This window comes from Bubalus kerabau, chromosome 14 (assembly GCF_029407905.1).
Source record: "Bubalus kerabau isolate K-KA32 ecotype Philippines breed swamp buffalo chromosome 14, PCC_UOA_SB_1v2, whole genome shotgun sequence".
Lineage (NCBI taxonomy): Eukaryota > Metazoa > Chordata > Mammalia > Artiodactyla > Bovidae > Bubalus > Bubalus kerabau.
Window position 1 is genome coordinate 53,519,829 of NC_073637.1, and position 22,747 is coordinate 53,542,575.

General features: G+C 36.1%; 1 protein-coding gene across 3 annotated transcripts in view; it reads left to right on the forward strand.

Moving 5' to 3' along the window:
- CSMD3 (CUB and Sushi multiple domains 3) overlaps positions 1–22,747 on the forward strand; it is a 1,475,959-nt gene that overhangs the window by 485,899 nt on the left and 967,313 nt on the right. The window lies entirely within an intron of this gene.

Sequence of the window (22,747 nt, forward strand, 5' to 3'; positions counted from 1 at the left end):
TTTGTTTTGAATCAGAATAAAGTTGTATTTCAAATATCTTAAAAAAAAATTCTGATTCAGAGTTTGAGTTGAAGACACCTATTTGAAACCCAAGTGGGGATGTTGAGTAGAAAGTTTGGATATAGTAGGTAGCATTGAAAAACAGGCAGCACTTTGACATGGACAATGGGATTGTTGCTTTAGGTTCTGCTTTGGTATACTGCTACATGATGTCCAGCTTCTGCCTTCATTTCTGCTGTCATTGCATTTTTTTCCTAATAATGACATTCAGCAGTGTTTTGATATTCTGCACTGATGACTGCTGCCACTTGGTTTCTCTGAGCATAAGCATTGTGTCCCCCAAACACTGTTTCCTCTGCTCTGGATTTAATTTTGGTGGATTATCAGAGATCTGCTGCATCCCCTCTGATACTCCATGAGAGATATGAACCTTGTGATGTTTGGAAGTATTTTCCTTCTTAATTATCTGTAAAAGCTCAAGCTCTCCTAGGACAACACATACTGCCTCTCAAAGGAGCCATGGTAAATTGCACTGATACTGCTAAGGGGTTGAGAATATTAGGATGAGAAGGGACTTTGACAGTCTTGGAGTTCAGCCTATTGACTTTTTGTTGCAGGAAACTGTAATGAGGATGATAAAAGGTATATGAAAGATAATGTTGGTATAATATATAAAGACATTTAAATAAAATATAAACTATATTATGGGTTATAAGTTTATGAAGAAAAGTAAAACAGGGGAAAATGACAGTGCAGTGAGGAGATAAAATTTTAGACATAGTGTTCAGCATTTATACCAAGAAGGTGTGGCAGGGAGAGTGAAGGAGAAAGCCTTGAAGCTACATTGGAGAAGGCATTCCAGGATAAAGGATAACTGCTGCTAAGTCACTTCAGTCGTATCTGACTCTGTGCAACCCCATAGATGGCAGCCCACCAGGCTCCTCTGTCCATGAGATTCTCCAGGCAAGAACACTGGAGTGGGTTGCCCTTTCTTCTCCAATGCATGAAAGTGAAAAGTGAAAGTGAAGTCGCTCATTCGTGTCCGACTCTCAGCGACCCCATGGACTGCAGCCCACCTGGGTCCTCCATCCATGGGATTTTCCAGGCAACAGTACTGGAGTGGGGTGCCATTGCCTTCTCCGAAAGGATTACTAAGGATTACTAAGTGCTAGAATCTTGGTGCACCTCTAGAGCCATTTAAGTAAAGCCCTTCCATTCCCTCTGGAATGGAAGCTCATCTGGAATGGGTTCAAGAGGAAAAGTTAGACAACAAATGAAAAAAGTATGTACAGAGAGTTCTTTCTAAGAGTCATTTTGAGAGGAAGCAGAAAAATGGAGCTGCAGGAAAAGAGAGCATGCTAGTTGTGGGATGTCTCAATAAGAGTGTAAATAATTTGATTGAAAGTAAATATTTTATATACTGAGAGTAAAAATGAATATTATATAATAATATTTTAATATAATATATCTGAAATATATTTTATTGTTTGTTCCAAGTTGATTCAGGTAAATGGCTTTCAAACCTCCTTTTTTAATTGTGGCAATGTAGAATATTTATGTTGTAGTCATAATACCCAACCCTATTATAAGTAACTGAGGTAAAGTGTGCCAAATTACTAGAAATATTTCTAGTAAAATCTATCTCTAAATTCTCATGTGAAAGTAAGTTTAGAGTGAAGTCCTTAAAAAATTCCCTCTTTTTACCATTTTTTTTTTTTGGCTGACATATCATGTTGTCACACTTTCTCTTTTCCTTGATGAGAAAAAATTGGTTGCTTTTTCTTGTAGGTTAGCTGTTGACCCTTAATGTAATTCGACATACATTTATGGAACACTTGTTATGTGCTTGTGCTATAAACACTGAATTTCTAATGAAGACCCAGCCTTCAGGAAATTATAGTATAGTTCAATGGCCAAGTTGGTTGTTAGTGTTTTCACAAATACAGAATTTTCTTTGAAGTTAATATACAAGACGTTCACATTCTTCTAACATGAATTTGAATTATACATATGGAAATAGAAGGTGGCCAATAAATATCTACTTATAAATTATTTGTGTGAAACTTTCATATGTAAAGTCGAGTAACAGAAGAAGATTTGAAGAGACAGTAAAATTTAGGAATTTGCAGATAGAGCTCTTTAGAAAAAATAACTCAATTCAGTTCTTTAACATAAAAATAATATAAAATCTCTATAGAAAAATTTTATTTTTGATATAATGGGGAAACTTGAACTGCATATATTCTTTGACAGATATCCGGGGTATTGTTGGAGAAGGCAATGGCAACCCACTCCAGTACTCTTGCCTGGCAAATCCCATGGATGGAGGAGCCTGGTAGGCTGCAGTCCATGGGGTTGCAAAGAGTCGGACATGACACGTGATTTAGCAGCAGCAGGGTATTGTGGTAATTTTAGGAAGTTTGTTTACAAAATTACCTCATTTGGAAATTAGAGGTAGAGTGGGAAGTAGTTTATCTATCTAGACTATGCACTATTCTCACTGAATACAGTAGAAAGAATGAAATGACTCTGAGCCTTCCAGGCTAATGTAACGAACAATACCAAGAGTGTATTTTTCAATGTCAGAAATATACAGTATTTACTTTGCAAAACATCACCTTCAATAGGACTACTACATTTTGAATACGTCTTCAGAAAATTATTAGAGTGCTTTTCACTTGTAATGTTGAAGCTTTTCTAAACTTGAAAAAAAAAAATTGAAGATGAAAATTTGGAAATAACCTGAGCTCACAACTCTCATTTATCATTTTCTTCCATCAAATGTTATATATATCACTACTGCTAGATGTGGAAGCTTCATTCTTGCAGAATTTTAAATTGCTGAAAAATTAGAATGTTTAATTTTATCTCATACTGTAAATTGAGAGAATAGATGATACAGATCTCTAAATAAAGTATTTTGACATCTGTGAGATGTTTAGATTGATTCACATGCCTAATACTTTATATTAAATAACTTAATGGATACCTATAAACTGATTTGCCCTTTAGACAACCAGAAGGGAACAGTTATTACTGAGCACAAGTCTAGAATCTGCAAATACTCTTTTAAATTGGAAAATCTTAAATGTAATATAGATATGAACATATATGTTCTTTTTTTTAATTTATTTTAATTGGAAGATAATTGCTTTACAATGTTGTACTGACTTTTGCCATGCAGCAGTGTGAATCAGCCATAAGTATACGTATGTTCCCCCTTCTTGAATATCCCTCTCACTTCTCACCCCATCCAACCCCTCTAGGTTGTCACAGAGCACCAGGTTGAGCTGGCTGTGTTATATAGCAACTTCCCATTAGCTATCTGTTTTACTTATGGTAATGTATATGTTTCAATGCTACTATCTCAATTCATCCCAGTGGCATGGGTCAGAAATAGAAAAACAAATATCGTGTATTAATGCATATATATGGAAATCTAGAAAAATGGTACTGATGAACTTATTTGCAGGGCAGGATTAGAGATACAGACATACAGAAAACAGACTTATGGACACAGTCGGGGAAGGAAAGGATGGAGCATATATATTCTTTTATATGCTTTTTTAATTTTCAGGACTACTCTGTAAGCTTGGTATGAATTTATTCTGGTTTTGACATTTGTGATTTTTACATCACTGAGAGTTGGCTAATTCTTTAATGCCATTTTCTTATCTAAGATAAGGCAGTCTTTTGTTTCTGATCCATTGCCTCTGAACTCTGTTGGCAAGCTTATAAATCAGATCACCAACCATACATAATTTATTTCCTTAGGTTACTAAATGTGCAGTGTATAATACAAATATGTTTCAAACAGTATATCTGCATATTTTAAATTTAATAGATTTAAAGGTTTACAAAATAGACTGGTATTTCTTTTTGTTATTTTTACTTTTCCTCTCATCAACTGAATATAATCTATATCATGCAAACCAGATTTATTAATTATTACTTACATGTATGACTTCTAAGATGTATAAACCTACTAATTTTATTTTAGCAGTATATGCTTTGACTATCTTACTTAATTTTTTAAAAATTTGCCTTAAAATTGAGGACAATTTCCTTAATAAAACATCCTTGTTTTTGTTTCCTCCAGAGTTAACTAGTTATATCTAACGTTAAAAAATAAATCCTTTCATGAGAACATTCCATTGAGAGCTTTTTGTAAGGTGATGAGATGAATGTGTTGTTGGGCATTATATGAAACATTATGTAATGTGAAATGTTGTGACCTTTCTGTGTCATTTACTCTGTTATATCATGTAGGTATCAATATAACATAATCACTGAAAAGTCTCCTCAATCACAGTTTGTGTGGATTACAAACAGGAAAGAAATATACTTCCAACCTGAAATTTTTACATTCCTTTATAAGCTCATTAAAAAAAAATATGCTGACATCAAATCTTGTTTATTTTTAAACCTCTGTACAATTGAAAATGTCAACATAAAAACATGTTATGTAAATGTGTTATAGAATATAGCTTGCCTTTTTATTTCTGAGATGTTTATATCTATTGTTCTGCTTTTGTTTTGTGTATGTTGTCTTTACGTGTTTCCTGCTCTTAAAAGTAATAATTTTTGTTAGTTGGTCTGTCAGCATTATGTGAAAACCAGTTCAGTACTGAGCAATGGATGGCTCATTGTTAATAGTAATAAAACTGACTCACATATTAGATTCCCAAGTACTTTCTCCTAGTAAAACAAACAAAATCAAAGACCCGTAGTCAGGTCTGTCTGATATAGAGACTTCCAAGTATTTTCCCTGCTGTTCTCAGGTGTTTATGATCATTTTGGGGAATTTGGAAATGTATAAAATTAAAAACTCATATGATTTCTACAGAGACTGTAAATAATTAAGTGCTCATTCAAAGATTTTGTTAGAGAAAAACTTTAAATTTGTAGATCTTGAAGATTATTATTTACTGAAAAGTTCCCAGCTCCACTTGTATCTTTGTATTTCTATTTAAAAATATACATGATATTTAACACTGTTCTTGAAGTTCTGATAAAGGAAATAAAATGTGAAAGTTTAGGGTTTTTATAAAATTGTATTTTCAAAGAAGAAATACATTAAATCTAGGAAAGTTAAAGAATTAAGTACACTTAGAATTAATGAGCGGAGAAGGCAATGACACCCCACTCCAGTACTCTTGCCTGGAAAATCCCATGGACGGAGGAGCCTGGTGGGCTGCAGTCCATGGGGTCGCGAAGAGTCGGACACGACGAAGCGACTTCACTTTCACTTTTCACTTTCATGCATTGGAGAAGGCAATGGCAACCCACTCCAGTGTTCTTGCCTGGAGAATCCCCAGGACGGGGAAGCCTGGTGGGCTGCCGTCTATGGGGTCGCACAGAGTCAGACACGACTGAAGCGACTTAGCAGCAGCAGCAGCAGAATTAATGAAACAGCAAGAAACTAGGCATAAGATAAATATACACAATTCACTAGAAGCAACAAGTAGAAGAATGAAGGCAAAATAGCACACTCCTCAAAGTATAAAATAGAGTGAGGTCTTATTCTAAAGAGAAATGTGAAGAATCTGTCGGGAAAGCTGTGTAACTTCATTAAAAGATGTCAAAGATGACAGAGGTAACCACATCAGGCTAATACTTTTCTTGACTATTCTAATTGACTTATGACTCTGTTGTACCTGTTAACTATTTTTAACCAATGTCTGGACTGTTCTTTCTTTCCAAATGAGTGTAATACAATTCTAATCAGAACTTTAAAAAAATAATTTTTCATAAAATTGACAGTATATTGGAAATAAACAGAGGTGGAAGTAACTAAAACTTTTCAAAAAATATAATAATGAGGCTGGACCTTCAAACTAGTTATGAACTTAGAAATGCAGAGAGATGCAATCATTAAAATAATGTCATAATGTCATAGGTACACACATGAAAATAGATGTAATCAGTAAAACAAAATGGAGATTCTACTATATATTGGAGCATAAGGCTTGATAAAGCAGATAATTCCTTAAGAAACTGGAGAGCAGTATGGAACTCCCTCAAGAAACTAAAAATAGAACTACTGAATGATCCAGCAATTCTATTTCTGTGTATTTATCCAAGAAAACAAAATCACTAATGTGAAAAGTTACATGCACCTTTATGTTTATTGCAGCATTATTTACAAGATATGGGCAAGATATGGAAGCAACCTAATTGTCCATCCTATAGATGAATAGATAAAAAATATACTGTGTGTATGTATGCACATGTGTATACACACACATATACACCTATACATACAGTGTAACATTATTCTGCAATAAAAAAAGAATGAAATATTGTCATTTTTAACACCATAGGTAGACCTAGAGACTATTACACTAAGTGAAATAAGTCAGAGAATAACAAATACCATATGAGTTCACTTCTATGTGGAATCTTAAAAAACAAAGCAAAGAAACAAAACAAAACTGAAATGGGCTAGTAGAGAACCAACTGGCAGTTGCCAAACAGGAAGAAGTAGGGGAATGGGCAAAATAGGTGAAGAGGATTAAGAGTTACACATACCAAATCTATGCACACAGCCCAACATGCTTTCTTTTTTTTCCTTTCCAAAAGACAAAACCCAAATAAAGGTATGGGAAATATAATTAGCATAATCAGTATCTTAGAGGAGACACTTTTATAATTAATGTTTCATTTAAATGAAAATTTGATTCTGTGTGTGTGTACATGTGCAAGAGCTATTATTTTTTTCTGTACGAATATCTCTTACATGAACTCATAAGCTACTTGTACCCTACAATATAACTTTTTTTTCTAAAAGTAAAGCGAATAGTCCATTTAATTGAGGATATTTATGTTGAATACTGTTTATCTGAAATTAGTTATACAATAAAATTATAAATGCAAATATTTATGATTTTAAACATAGATGACTATATTCAAATTTATAAATTCAAATGTCATCTTTCAAGCTGATAGAAGGGGAGACATAGATACAATATGCTTAAACTTGTACTATTGTATTTATTTGGTAAACATTTATTATTTAAACATATTAATAGAAATATACCATGAAATGGTAGTTCTATGATATTAATTCAGTGACTTTTCCTAATTCAAAGGAGATCATTGAACACTATATCATAAGTAATCAATTTTAAAACACATTCTGTTTTTAAAAATAGATTTAAAGAACAACTTTTGGGAAAAAAATTCAGTATTTTTATTGTAGCTATGCAATTGTGTATGTGTGTCAAAATATTAATACATAAAATTGATGCCTGAGAAGGGTGACTTTTATCATAAATTACACTTCAATAGACCTGACTTTAAGAAAGCAAAAAATAATTTTGAGAGATTTTGGCTTGCTAATTAATAACATTAAAATATAGTATGTATATTTCTATGTTTAGAAGCATAAAGTTGAAACAAATCTATTCTCCCAAAGAAAATGACAGAAAGTCATTTTAATTTATTTGAAAAGATTATTCTCCTTATAACTAGAGGAATTAAACCTCAGCCTGCCCACCCCCCCAAATTTTCTTGTGTCACTCTGTAATAATTTCCCCCTTACCTCCAGCCCTCAGCAACCAGTTATAACATCTATATAGTCTTTCCTTTGTTCAGAATGTCATATAAAAAAATCATACAGTATGCAGACCTATAGTATGTGGCATGTATATTCTTTCACTTACAGTGCTTTTGAGATTCATCTGTGTTGTTTTATTTATCAACATTTCATTTCTTTTTATTGGTGAGTAACAGATTATTATATGAATGTACCAAATTTATTTATTTGCCACTTTTGACTTTTTGTGATTAGGAAAGAAGATGGCATGAGCATTTGTGTGCAAGTATTTTTATGGCCATATATTTAACTTCTCTTAGGTGAATGACTAGGAGTGAAATTACTGAGTGAATGTGTACTTTAAAAAAAAAATTGCTGCACTGTTTTCCAAAGTGTCTCTGCCATGCTGCATTCTATCAGCAGTGTGTAAAAGTTCCAGTTTCTCTTAACCTTTCCAAACCTGAAAGTTTTTGCCTTTGAAATGAAAATTATTTTAAATTGATGTGTCAATTCAGTGTGAGGTTCTAATCAGCTGCTTTCCTAAGTGGATGACAGTGAAACTGACAGTTGCTCAGTCATGTCCTACTCTTTGTGACCACCTGGACTGTAGCCCATGGAATTCTCCAGGCCAGAATACTGGAGTGGGCAGCCATTTCCTTCTCCAAGGGGTCTTCCCAACCCATGGATCAACCCAGGTCTTCTGCATTGCAGGTGGATTATTTACCAGCTGAGTCAAAAGGGGAGCCCTCCTAAATGGATAGTGGTATCTCATTTTAGTTTGCTTATTCTTAAGCATATTGCAAAAGTAGGAAGTCAAAATACACACGGGTAACAGGCAAATTTGGCCTTAGAATACGGAATGAAGCAGGGCAAAGGCTAACAGAGTTTTGCCAAAAAATAGAGTATTTGCCAAAAAATAGAGTTTCGCACTGGTCATAGCAAACACCTTCTTCCAACAACACAAGAGAAGACTCTACACATGGACATCATCAGATGGTCAACACCGAAATCAGATTGATTATATTCTTTGCAGCCAAAGATGAAGAAGCTCTATACAGTCAGCAAAAGCAAGACCAGGAGCTGACCGTGGCTCAGATCATGAACACCTTATTGCCAAATTCAGACTTAAATTGAAGAAAGTGGGGAAAACCACTAGACCATTCAGTTATGACCTAAATCAAATCCCTTATGGTTATACAGTGGAAGTGAGAAATAGATTTAAGGGACTAGATCTGATAGACAGAGTGCCTGATGAACCATGGACGGAGGTTTGTGACATTTTACAAGAGACAGGGATCAAGACCATCCTCATGGAAAAGAAATGCAAAAAAGCAAAATGGCTGTCTGAGGAGGCCTTACAAATAGCTGTGAAAAGAAGAGAAGCAAACAGCCAAGGAGAAAGGGAAAGACATAAGCATCTGAATGCAGAGTTCCAAAGAATAGCAAGAAGAGATAAGAAAGCCTTCCTCAGTGATCAATGCAAAGAAATAGAGGGAAACAACAGAATGGAAAAGACTAGAGATCTCTTCAAGAAAATGAGAGATACCAAGGGAACATTTCATGCAAAGATGGGCTCGATAAAGAACAGAAATGGTATGGACCTAACAGAAGCAGAAAATATTAAGAAGAGGTGGCAAGAACAAACAGAAGACCTGAACAAAAAAAAGCTTCACAACCCAGATAATCACGATGGTGTGATCACTCACCTAGAGCCAGACATCCTGGAATGTGAAGTTTGTGGGCCTTAGAAAGCACCACTACGAACAAAGCTAGTGGAGGTAATGGAATTCCAGTTGAGATATTTCAAATCCTGAAAGACGATGCTGTGAAAGTGCTGCACTCAATATGCCAGCAAATTTGGAAAACTCAGCAGTGGCCACAGGACTGGAAAAGGTCAGTTTTTATTCCAATCCCAAAGAAAGGCAATGCCAAAGAATGCTCAAACTACTGCACAATTGCACTCATCTCACACACTAGTAAAGTAATGCTCAAAATTCTGCAAGCCAGGCTTCAGCAATATGTGAATCGTGAACTTCCATATGTTCAAGCTGGTTTTAGAAAAGGCAGAGGAACCAGAGATCAAATTGCCAACATCCGCTGGATCATGGAAAAAACAAGAGAGTTCCAGAAAAACATCTATTTCTGCTTTATTTACTATGCCAAAGCCTTTGACTGTGTGGATCACAATCAACTGTGGAAAATTCTGAAAGAGATGGGAATACCAGACCACCTGACCTGCCTCTTGAGAAACCTGTATGCAGGTCACGAAGCAACAGTTAGAACTGGACATGGAACAACAGACTGGTTCCAAATAGGAAAAGTAGTACGTCAAGGCTGTATATTGTCACCCTGCTTATTTAACTTACATGTAAAGTACATCATGAGAAATGCTGGGCTAGAAGAAGCACAAGCTGGAATCAAGATTGCCAGGAGAAGCATCAGTAACCTCAGATATAAAGATGACACCATCCTTATGGCAAGAAATTGAAGAACTAAAAAGCCTCCTGATGAAAGTGAAAGAGGAGAGTGGAAAAGTTGGCTTAAAGCTCAACATTCAGAAAACTAAGATCATGGCATCCTGTCCCATCACTTTATGGCAAATAGATGGGAAACAGTGGAAACAGTGACTGCCTTTATTTTGAGGGGCTCCAAAATCACTGAAGATGGTGATTGAAGCTTTGAAATTAAAAGACACTTACTCCTTGGAAGGAGAGTTATGACCAACCTAGAAAGCATATTAAAAGCAGAGGCATTACTTTGTCAACAAAGATCTGTCTAGTCAAGGCTATGGTTTTTCCAGTGGTCATGTATGGATGTGAGAGTTGGACTATAAAGAAAGCTGAGCACCAAAGAACTGATACTTTTGAACTGTGGTGTTGGAGAAGACTCTTGCAAGTCCCTTGGACTGCAAAGAGATCCAACCAGTTAATCCTAAAGAAGATCAGTCCTGAGTGTTCATTGGAAGAACTGATGTTGAAGCTGAAACTCCAATACTTTGGCCACCTCATGCGAAGAGCTGACTCATTTGAAAATACCCTGATGCTCCTCCTGCACTCTATTGAGGGCATTAGGAGAAAGGGACGACAGAGGATGAGATGGTTAGATGGCATCACCGATTCAATGGACATGAGTTTGGGTGAACTCTGGGAATTGTTGATGGACTGGGAGGCCTGGTGTGCTGCAGTTCATTGGGTCACAAAGAGTCGGACACGACTGAGCGACTGAATTAAACTGAACTGAATTCATTAGACCAAGGACACATTCCAGGAGTTTGCAAAATGGTATAGCTTTAGGCCAATGGAGTTCTACACTGACTGCCTACCAATTTCTACCTTTTACTGTTATTGGACATCTTTGTTATAGGAGCAATGGTAGCTTTATAAAATTAACTGGTATGCACTTTCTTTTGTTGTTGTTGTTTTCTGAAAAACTTTGTGTATAACTGATATTATTTTTTATTTAAATATTTGGTAGAATTCAGTGTAACTATTAGGGCTTCTAAGGTGGCACTAGTGGTAAAGAACCCACCTCCCAATTCAGAAAACATAAGAGATGCTGGTTTGATCCCTGAATCAGAAGATCCCCTGGAGGAGAGCATGGCAACCCACTCCAGTATTCGTGCCTGGACAACCCCTTAGACAGAGGAGCCTGGCAGGCCACACTCCATAGAGTCTCAAAGAGTTGGACACAACTGAAGCGACTTGGTGATGGACAGGGAGGTCTGGCATGTTGCAATTCATGGGGTTGCAAAGAGTCGGACACGACTGAGTGACCGAACTGAACTGAACTGAACTGAAGCGACTTAGCATGCATATATTTGGGCCTGCAATTCTATTTTTACTGTGAACTTTATTTGTAGAGAAGAATATGACTGTCCATATAATCTATTTCTTGTTGTTTTATAGAAAGTTTTTACTTCTATCTCAGTTTTAAAGGATTTGTTAGCAAAGTAACACTCTTGTTATATACAAATAAAAATCATCTAGCTTACTTTCAATATACTAACATTAAAAGAAAAGAGAAATAGAAACAGAGGAGGCTACCTTACAAATTGGGTTTTGACCAACATTAAGACTTAAACAATGTTGGGAAATCCCATGACACAGCACATCAGGAGTCCCTGTTGGGAAAAGGTCCCAGACAGCATGTTCCTTCCATTGGTGAGACTTCAAAAATTGCTGTTTTAGTTCTTGCTTATAATCCCAGGAAGCAAACTGATACACTTGTAAGTCTGTGAGAAAACTGAAGCTCTGTTTTCAGTTCATGCTGTTTGTTTTGTCTTGAAAAATGGACTGTTGTTAATCTTGGGGACATGGTTGGCCAAATCTCCTCCAGGGGCTCAGCAATCTCAAGTTTCATCCTCTATTTTATCTATGATCTGTGGTACCACAAGACTTGCACTCACAGCACTCAGGTGGTCAGGGCATTCACGGTCAGGTCAGTGTCCAGCAAGATTAGAACAAAGTCAAAGGACTGCTGCTTTGTCTGTGAAGCCTAAACAAGACTACCTATTTAATTTCCCTAACACTTGTAGACTGAGGTTTTGCAGTATATACCTTAGAGAGTTTTCCATTGCACCTGATTTTTCAAATTAGCTGGAATGAAGATTTTGTTTAGAATATTGCATTAATATTATTGAAATATCTGTATTGTCTTTGATGGTAAATCCTTATCTAGTTTTGTAATTTGTATTCTCTTGATTAGTCTACTAGGATCTTTATCAATTTTATTGATCTTTTCAAAGAATAAGGTTTTAGTTTTATTGATTTTTCTCTATTGTTTTTCTGTTTTTAATTTTTTGCTTTCTGCTCTTATTTTCGCTATCCCTTTCCCTTCTGCTTGAAGTGGGTTTGGCTTGCTTTCCCCTCCTAATTTCCTAAAACTTAGATTATTGACTTGAAACTTCATTATTTTCAGCTCAGTAACATAATACTGTAAAATTTTCTCTACTTGCTGTAAATACTCAGGTTGTTGACTTAGTTCAATTCAAAGACTTCAGATTCAATCTTGCTTTCTCCTTCACATTTGAGTTATTTAGAAATATGTCATTTAATATTCAAATATTTGATCAGTTTCTTGATAGTGTTTGTTATTTGTTTTTAATAATTTTCTAAATGGATCAACTGTGCTGAATCTTCATTGCTGCACAGGCTTTTCTCTAGTTGTGAATGGGAGATACTCTTTAGTTGTGGTGCATGGGCTTCTCAAGATGGTGGCTTCTTGTTGTAGAGCACAGGCTCTAGGGTTCACTGGCTTCAGTAGTTGAAATGCAAGGTCTCAGTAGTTGTGGTTTCTGGGCTCTAGCTGCTAAGTCACTTCAGTCGTGTCTGACTCTCTGCGACCCCATAGACAGCAGCCCACCAAGCTTCCCTGTCCCTGGGATTCTCCAGGCAAGAACACTGGAGTGGGTTGCCATTTCCTTCTCCAATGCATGAAAGTGAAAAGTGAAAGTGAAGCTGCTCAGTCGTGTCTGACCCTTAGCATGGACTGCAGCCTACCAGGCTCCTCTGTCCATGGGATTTTCCACGCAAGAGTACTGGAGTGGGATGCCATTGCCTTCTCTGTCTGGGCTCTAGAGCACAGGCTTAATACTTGTGGCACATGGGCCCATTTGCTGCATGGCAGGTAGGATCTTCCCTGACCAGGGATTGAACCCATACCTCCTGCATTGGCAGACAGATTCTTCATCACTGAGCCACTAGGGAAGCCCCTGTTTTTTAATTTTAGTTTAATTTGTTTTGGTCAGAGAACATACTTCATAAGATTACAATTATTTTTAAACTGTTGATATTGGTTTTGTGTCCCAGAATAGGGTCTTTTTGTTTGTGTCCATTAAAAAAAAATGTTGCTGAGTAATATATTTTATAAATGTCATATAGGAAAAATTTTTTGATAGAATTGCCACCCTTATGGCAGAAAGTGAAAAGGAACTAAAAAGCCTCTTGATGAAAGTGAAAGTGGAGAGTGAAAAAGTTAGCTTAAAGCTCAACATTCAGAAAACGAAGATCATGGCATCTGGTGCCATCACTTCATGGCAAATAGATGGGCAAACAGTGGAAACAGTGTCAGACTTTATTTTTCTGGGCTCCAAACTCACTGCAGATGGTGACTGCAGCCATGAAATTAAAAGAAGCTTACTCCTTGGAAGGAAAGTTATGACCAATCTAGATAGCATATACAAAAGCAGAGACATTACTTTGCCAATGAAGGTTCATCTAGTCAAGCTATGGTTTTTCCTGTGGTCATGTATGGATGTGAGAGTTGGACTGTGAAGAAGGATGAGCACCGAAGAATTGATGCTTTTGGACTGTGGTGTTGGAGAAGACTCTTGAGAGTGCCTTGGACTGCAAGGAGATCCAACCAATCCATTCTGAAGGAGATCAGCCCTGGGTGTTCTTTGGAAGGAATGATGCTAAAACTGAAACTCCAGTACTTTGGCTACCTCATGCAAAGAGTTGACTCATTGGAAAAGACTCTGATGCTGGGAGGGATTGGGGGCAAGAGGAGAAGGGGATGACAGAAGATGAGATGGCTGGATGGCATCACTGACTCAATGGACGTGAGTCTCAGTGAACTCCGGGAGTTGGTAATGGACAGGGAGGCCTGGCATGCTGCGATTCATGGGGTTGCAAAGAGTTGGACACAACTGAGCGACTGATCTGATCTTATCTGATCTGAGGTCTTCAGTATCTTTATTGATTCTCTGTATACTTAATCACTAACTAAGAAGATTGTTGAAGACTCTCACTGTATTTGTGGCCTATGTATTATTTTGTTTTTTCAGTTTTTGCTTCAGATAAAAATACATGAATAATACTGGATAATATTTAGTCTTATTTAGATGTATTCATTTATCACTATCTACTATTCTACATTTTCTCCAGTGATATTCCTTTCTTTGAGATCTATTTATATTAGTGTGACCATCCCCTAATTTTTATGATTAACGTTTTCATGGTATATTTTCTGTTCTTTTACTTTTAATTCATTAGATATTTTTAATAGACTTGTTGAGATATGGTTCACATATGTTAGAATTAACTCATTTTAAGTATAAATTCAGAATTCTGTGATTGTTACAATAATCTAATTTTAGAACATTTTCATCACTCCAAGAAGAGAACTCATACCCAGCAGCCATCAACTCATCTCAACCATCATTAATAGCAGTCCTAGACAACTACCAATCTAATTTCAGGCTCTTGAGTTTTGCCTATCCTGGATATTTCCTATAAACAGAATCATTCAATATGTCATCTTTTGTGACTGGTATCTTTCATTGAGCATAATTTTTCAAGCTTCATGTGTGTCATAGCATTTATCAATACTCCATTTTCATTGCCAAATAACATTCAATTGTATGGAAGTACCACATTCTGTTTGTCCATTCATCAGTTGATAAACAACTGAATTTTGGGAGCCTTTTGCAGGAATAATACTATTTTAAGTTTGTGAATAATTGTGATCAATATTTAAGATTTCTAATTTTTTTTTTATTCTGAGGCATTGTAGATTTACCTTCAGTTGCCAGAATTAACACAGAAACATTTGCATACTATTCATTCAGTTTCCCGCAATTGTAACAGCTTGCATAACTGGAATCCAGTATAAAAACAGGAAATAATCATTGAGACATTCCATTGAACTTATTCAGATTTCACAAATTTTGCATGCATTCATTACCAGTGTCTGTGCATGTATTTAGTTGCATGCAGTTTACCCCAAGTATAGATTCTTGTGACCATCACCACAGTCAAGATACAAAAAAACTCCACCAAAAAAATCCCTCGAACTACACTTTTATAGCCATAGTCATGTGCTGTCACACCCCCACACAATATCACCAAACCTGGCAACTACTACCATATTTTTCATCTTTTTAATATTGTCATTTCAAGAATGTTCTATAGGTGAAAATGTACAACATATAACCTTTATAAGATTTCTTTTTTTTCTCACTTAGAATTTTTGCTTTCACACATAATTACTTTGAGAGTCATAGAAGTTGTTTTGTACATCAATAATTTGTTCTTTGTATTGCTGAGTAGTTTGAACATTCTTTGTCATTGCCTTTCTTTGGGATTGGAATTAAAACTGACCTTTTCCAAGGCTATGGCCACTGCTGAGTTTTCAAAATATGCTGATATATTGAGTGCAATATTTTCATAGCATCATCTTTTAGGATTTGAAATAGCTCAACTGGAATTTCATCACCTTCATTAGCTAAAGAGATGGGAATACCAGACCACCTGACCTGCCTCCTGAGAAATCTGTATGTAGGTCAAGAAGCAACAGTTGGAACTGTATGTAGAACAGTTAGAAGTGTACATAGACTGGTTCCAAATTGGGAAAGGAATACATCAAGGCAGTATATTGTCACCCTGCTTATTTAACTTACATGCAGAGTACATCATGCAAAATGCCGGGCTGGATGAAGCACAAGCTGGAATCAAGATTATAAGGAGAAATATCAATAACTTCAGATATGCATATGACACCACCCTTATGGCAGAAAGGGAAGAAGAACTAAAGAGCCTCTTGATGAAAGTGAAAGAGGAGAGTGAAAAATTGGCTTAAATCTCAAATTCAGAAATCTAAGATCATGCCATCTGGTTCCATCACTTTATGGCAAATAGATGGGGAAACAAAGGAAACAGTGAGAGACTTTATTTTCCTGGGCTCCAGAATCACTGCAGATGGTGACCGCAGCCATGAAATTAAAAGACACTTCTTGGAAGACAAACTGTGAGCAGCCTAGACAACATATTAAAAAGCAGAGACATTACTTTGCCAACAAAGGTCTATCTAGTCAAAGCTATGGTTTTACCACCAGTCATGTACAGATGTGAGAGTGTGTGTGTATGTATGTATGTGTGTGTTTGTGTGTGTGTGTTAGTCACTCAGTTGTGTCTGACTCTTTGCGACGCCATGGATTATAGCCCTCCAGGATCCTCATTCCATGGGATTCTCCAGGCAAGAGTATTGGAGTGGGTTGCCATTTCCTTCTCCATACAACTGCCTCTGTGTATGTGTGTGTGTGTGTGTGTGTTAGTCGCTGTCATGTCCGACTCTTTGTGACCCCATGGACTGTAGCCTGCCAGCTTCCTCTGTCTATGGAATTCTCCAGGCAAGAGTATTGGAGTGGTTTGCCATTTCCTACCAATGTGAGAGTTGGACTATAAAGAAAAGTTTCTTGGACTGCATGGAGATCCAAACAGTCCATCCTAAAGGAAATCAGTCCTGAATATTCATTGAAAGGACTGATGCAGAAGCTGAAACTCCAATACCTTGGCCACCTGATGCGAAGAACTGACTCATTGGAAAAGACCTTGATGCTGGGAAAGATTGAAGGCAGGAGGAGAAGGGGACAACAGAAGATGAGATGGTTGGATGTCATCACCGACTCAGTGGACATGCATTTGAGTAAGTTCTGGAAGTTGGTGATGGACAGAGAATCCTGGCATGCTGCAGTCCAATGGGTTGCAGAGTTGGACATGACTGAGCGACTGAACTGAACTGAACTAATTGCTGAGTAGTATTCCATGATATGGATGTGCTACAATTTATTGAATCTTTCATCTGTTGTGAAGAATTTGAGTTTTCTCAAGCAGTTTTTGAAGATTATAGGTTTTTGTGTGACTAAAACTTCTTGTATTGCTGGCATAATGCTCAAGAGTACAATTACAGGTTGTATGGTAAGTACAATTTTAGTTTTCTAAGAGGCTATATTACTCTTGTCCAGAGTGGCTATACATTATACATTCCCGACAGCAGTATATTGGGTGGTCCAGTTTCTCCATATCCTCATATTTGGTGGAGTCACTCTTTTTAAAGTGTGACTCTTTTTAAAGTATTGTAACAGGTATATCATGGTATCTTACTGTGCATTTCATTTGCATATTCTCATGGTTAATAATGAGGAATATAGATTTGTATACTTATTTTCAAATTTATACCCTTTCAGTATAATGTCTATTTATATCTTTTGCTCATTTGTTACTTTTTTCTTTTTTTGCCTTTTTTACTGGTTGAGGTTAAGAAGTCTTTATGTTTTCTACATACAAATACTTTGTCAGATATGTGGTTCGGTTCAATGCAGTTACTCAGTCGTGTCCGGCTCTTTGGGAACCGCAGCATGCCAGGCCTCCCTGTCCATCACCACTCCTGGAGTTCATCCAAACTCATCCCCATTGAGTCGGTGATGCCATCCAACCATCTCATCCTCTGTCATCCCCTTCGCCTCCTGCCCTCAGTCTTTCCCAGACCAGGGTCTTTTCAATGAGTCAGTCAGTCAGATCAGGTGGCCAAAGTATTGGAGTTTCAGCTTCAGCATCAGACCTTCCAAAGAACACCCAGGACTGATCTCCTTTAGGATGGACTGGTTGGATCTCCTTGCAGTCCAAGGGACTCCCAAGAGTCTTCTCCAACACTGCAGTTCAAAAGCATCAATTCTTCAGTGCTCAGCTTCACAGTCCATCTCTCACATCTATACATGACTACTGGAAAAATCATAGCCTTGACTAGACAGACCTTTGTTGACAAAGTAATGTCTCCGCTTTTTAGTTCGCTGTCTATGTTGGTCATAACTTTCCTTCCAAAGAGTAAGCATCTTTTAATTTCATGGCTGCAGTCACCATCTACAGTAATTTTGGAGCCCAGAAAAATAAAGTCAGCAGCTGTTTCCACTGTTTCCCCATCTATTTGCCATGAAGTGATAGGACTGGATGCCATGACCTTAGTTTTCTGAATGTTGAGCTTTAAGCCAACTTTTTCACTCTCCTCTTTCACTTTCATCAAAAGGCTCTTTAGTTCTTCACTTACTACCATAAGGGTGGTGTGGTATGAAAATATTTTCCATATTATACCTTGTCTTTTTATCTTTTTATTCAATATCTTCTGCATCACTAAAGTATTTAATTTTGATGAGACCCACTTTATCAATTTTTTTCTTCTGAATCATGGTTTTGAATTAAATCTAAAACTTCATTTAACCTACATCCCTCAAATTTACTTTTATATGTTTTTCAAAGTGTTTTATAATACTTTTATGTTTCACATGTAAGTCTGTCATGAAGCTTGGGCTAATGTTTTTTCATAATTATGAAAATTATGTAAAATGTAAATATGTAAAAATTTACATAAATATGTAAAATTATGAAATTTTACATTAAGTCATTTTTGCCTATCATTTTCCATTTGCTTCAGCATCACTTGTTGAAAAGGCTATGGCTTATTCGCACTTCATTCTTCTTTTTCAAATTTGTTTTAAATTTTCTGGATCTTTACCTTTCCATATACATTTATAATTGCCTTGTCAATATCTATGAAAACAATTTGCTGAGAATTCAACAGGAATTGTATTAAATACACATTTAATAGTTTTGAGGATCATTTTGTGAAGAATTGTCTTCTTTATTATGCTAAGTCTCCAATTAAGGATTGTGGTATGTTGGTCTATTTATTTATGTCTTTTATTTCTTTCATTGCATTGTGTAATTTTTTTGAGATAGACCCTGTAAGCAATGTACTGAAACTATACCTCAGAATTTACTTTTATTTCAAACAATTTTAAATTGCATTGTGATTTTAAACTATTTTAATTTCCACATATTCATTGTTACTGTTTAGAAATGTGAATGATTTATGTTCATCTTGTATCCAGTGACTTGGCTGAATGTGTTTATTTATTCTAGAACTCATTTTATATACTGGTTGAGATTTTCTGCATAAATAATCTTGTCACCTTTAAATAGGACAGTTACTTTCTTTCCAATATGTTTCTTTTATTTATTTTCTAAGCTTTATTGCATTCTCTAGAACATGAATGAGAATGATGTGTCATGTTCCTAATCTTAATGAAAGTCATCCAGTGGTTCACCATTAATGTGATGTTAATTGTATTATAGGTTTTTGGTATATGATCTTTATCAAATTGAGGGTATTCCATTTGTTCCTAATTTGCTGGGAGCTTTTATCACGTATATGTGCTGGATTTTGTCAAATGCTTTTTCTGTGTCCATTGATTTGATTATTTAAATTTTCTTCTATAGCCTGTTGAGATGGTAGATTACATTGATTTTTCAAATGTTGAACTAACCTTATGTAACTTTTAATAAATCTCACTGGATCATGATATATAATTCTCTTCTTATTTTCTGGATTTAATATGCTAATATTTTATTGAGAATTTTGCATCTAAGTTCATGAGATAGATTGGTTTGTAAATTTTGTTTTTGATTTTGTATTTTTGTTTTTCTACTGACTTAATGCTTTTGAACTGTGGTGTTGGAGAAGACTCTTGAGAGTCCCTTGGACTGTGAGGAGATCCAACCAGTCCATTCTAAAGGAGATCAGTCCTGGTGTTCTTTGGAAGGAATGATGTAAAGCTGAAACTGCAGTTCTTTGGCTACCTAATGCAAAGAGTTGACTCATTGGAAAAGACTCTGATGCTGGGAGGGATTGGAGGCAGGAGGAGAAGGGGACAACAGAGGAATGAGATGGCTGGATGGCATCACTGACTTGATGGACATGAGTCTGAGTGAACTCCAGGAGTGGTGATGGACAGGGAGGCCTGGCGTGCCTCGATTCATGGGGTTGCAAAGAGTCGGACACGACTGAGTGACTGAAGTGAACTGAATCTAGTTTTATTATCAGGGTAATACTAGCCTTGAAAAATTAGTTGAGAAGTGTTCCCTCCTCTTATTTCCTGGAAAAAAAAATGAGCAAAATTGTTGCAGTTCTTTATATGTTTAGTAAAATTCTCTCTTAAAGAATCTAGATCTGGATTTTTTTTTTGTCAGGTTGCTGCAGTCCATGGGGTTGCAAAGAGTCAGACATGACTGAGCGACTGAACTGACTGACTGAAATTACAAGTTTAATTTTGAATTGGTGGTAGTACTATTCAGCTATTCTATTTATCTGTGTTAAAATTTGATAGTTGAATACACACACATATTATATCTAAAGTATAAACCTGGATTTCTATGAAGCATGTGTTTAGATAAAAATGACACTATTCAGCAGCAACTAATTTTTATAAGATAACATGTATCTAAAAGATAGATCATACAAGTGGGGGATAAGTGATAAAACAGAGTTGGGGGGCAGATAAGGGTATATAAGTAGGGTGTGTGGCTAAAGGGGGAAAGAGAACACTTTGTGTGACTACTTCTCTTATATGCCTTGCAAATTATTTATTGCGTCTGGCTTCTGAGAAATTGGACTATATAACACAATACTTAGCCTCTTAATGCTCTTGTTAAAACCATATAGGATTGTATGTTCTGTAGGCCAGTGACTTTCAAACATCTAATCAAGAGCAGAGTCAGAAATCTGTGACAAAAAAGTACAGTCTGGTCAATGTCACTATCTGTACACCCCATACACAGAGTATTCATGACTTGAATAGAGTGAAATAGTGCTTTTGATGCCATCCATAAATGGATTAATTTTGTTGTTAAGATAGTATATCTACTTATACTGCAGAACATAATAGAAAGCTTATTAGTTTTTCATTTTGACTGTGTTTAAAGATGCTGATTTTTCTTGGGACTGTGGAATACATTCCTAACCAGACAAAAATAACATCAGTGGTTTCTGAAAGGGTTCATTAAACTAATTCCACTGCGTATTATTTGACTTTAAGGCGAAGTGTGAAAAGAGGAGAGTCTTTGTTGAAATACATTTACAGAATTCTTGGTTAAAACATATTTTTTAAAAACTATGAGAGGAGGATACAGTTACAAAAGAATAACTCAAAAACCTTTTGACTAGTGTACCTTCCCTCATCCCCAAAAGCATTTTTGGTGGCTAATTTCTGTAGCACACACGTTGAGAAATTTTGTAAAAGGGGATTACTTTATATAATCAGCATCATTTATTATCTATAGTTTGAAATGTGCTTGTGGATTCAACGATAAATCCAGTGTGGCTCATTTTCCAAATTCTTATAATTTGCGGAATATATATAATAAGATGAAATCAGTATTAAGTGCCAAAAGAAGAGTTTAACAGAGTTTAACTTTCAACTAAGAAAACTGAAGAACTCTGAAGGAAATATAACTTTAGATGGACCTTAAATAAAGAAAAGAATGAAAGCATTTGATAATGGTATGAGATAGAGTTATTGACAATTTACATTAAAAATATGAATGAATGCTTAGATACAGAAAGATGGGGCATGTATCAAGTTTATATTCATTTATTTTCTTGATAAACAATTTCAGTGTATACATACTTTTCATCAGTCATTGTGCTCAGCACTAGGGACTTAGTGACCTATTTCAATGAAAATATAAAATAATACTGAAGATAGAAAACTTACTATTAAAAATATAATAATTATGTGATAAGAATATTCACAGGTGCTCTGTGAGGGCAGAGAAGGAGAATGAGCATTTATATTAACCTTGAAACTTTAAGGCTAGCTTCACAAAGTAAGAAAATTTTAAAAACATGGTACTTATTTCAGTCTTAAAGAGTAGTATGTGAAAAGACCTTGAGTTAAGATGAAAGAATGAATTTTAGAAATTAATTAGAGCTCAATATAAAACAATAAACCTGATAACACAATCTTGGAGAACTGGGAAGCACGAAGAGTGAATCTTATCTCAGTCCCAGAGAAAGAGGGTCAAAAGAGATAAAAGAAGGAGAGTGGGGATGAAGTGAGAGAATGAGAGAGCAAGAACGAGAAAGCAGTAAAATCAGGAGAAAGTGGGAGAATTGTGGTGTCTGCCAGGTGATGATTTGAAAAATCATGGGTTTAGATTTGACTGTTTCTATAGACTCTTGAGAGTCCCTTAGACTGCAAGGAGATCCAACCAGTCCACCCTAAAGGAGATCAGTCCTGGGCATTCATTGGAAGGACTGATGCTGAAGCTGAAACTCCAATACTTTGGCCACCTCATGCGAAGAGTTGACTCATTGTAAAAGACCCTGATGCTGGGAGGGATTGGTGGCAGGAGGAGAAGGGGACAACAGAGGATGAGATGGCTGGATGGCATCACCGACTCGATGGATGTGAGTTTGAGTGAACTCCGGGAGTCGGTGATGGACAGGGAGGCCTGGTGTGCTGCGATTAATGGGGTTGTGAAGAGTTGGACACGACTGAGCAACTAAACTGAACTGAACTGGTAGTTACTAAAGATGAGAGAAAACAGATCAGACCGCCAAAGATGACATGACATCTGTTGTTGGAAATGCAAATTTTGA